An 879-nucleotide genomic window follows, 5' to 3' on the forward strand; every position below is an offset into this window, starting at 1 on the left:
TTGCACTTGACACTTAAATTTGCGCGTTATTTTTTGGTTGAACCGAACCGAAACCCCGGTTCAAAGACCAAAAAAAAACGTTTTGACGAAACAATCCAAAAGTGCAACAACGGTTAGATCCGCTGAACCGAACCGACCAAATTTTTCATCCGGTTCACGTCCCTGATTCCATGTATATCGTCTCTGGGCAACAAAGTATGTGGGAGGTGAGGGATCTCGCTTTGCCTCTTATTCAACTGTAAGATGAAGTGGCTCGAGTTCATTAATTACCTCCAGGGCTACCGTCGGACATGTTCGCATAGCACCTGTGATGCAAACACACGCCCGACGTTGAGACTTTGGTGCTGAGCAACCTTCCCGTATCCAGGAACCGAAGGCACTGCCCCATAGGTTATTATTGGTGTACGTCCATCTTGGGATCCTTGCGATACATCCCCAAGATTTTCCCGCTAAACGTTTGCACACCATCAGCGCTTTCGTAGCCTTGGCGGTGGCCGCCTCCACATGCGTCACTATGTCATCCGCGTACCCCTGTTACCGGACGTCAGTGAGTATCTGAAGAAGTTCGGCCATAACTAGACTCCACAGGAGAGTAGACAACATTCTGCCCTGCGGGCAACACACTGTTGTTTGAAGTTGTACTACGCTGTCCCGACTTCAGATTTAATAGTCTTGGTATATTTAACAGCATAGCTATCCATCTGCGGATGATAGGCTGCTCATTGCGTTGCTCAAGTGCCCCATCGACGCCTACATGCGATGCGTGGTCGAAGGCCTCCTCGAAAGCACTTTGTATTCCGTTCAGATCCATAAGTCCGAGCTGTTGTACATTAAGAAGTCAGTCGCAAAGTAAGTTACTCGGGATTAATGTGACTGCCG

The sequence above is a fragment of the Rhagoletis pomonella genome, unplaced genomic scaffold (assembly GCF_013731165.1).
Source record: "Rhagoletis pomonella isolate Grant_MI unplaced genomic scaffold, Rhpom_1.0 Rhpom_scaffold_00003, whole genome shotgun sequence".
Classification (NCBI taxonomy): domain Eukaryota; kingdom Metazoa; phylum Arthropoda; class Insecta; order Diptera; family Tephritidae; genus Rhagoletis; species Rhagoletis pomonella.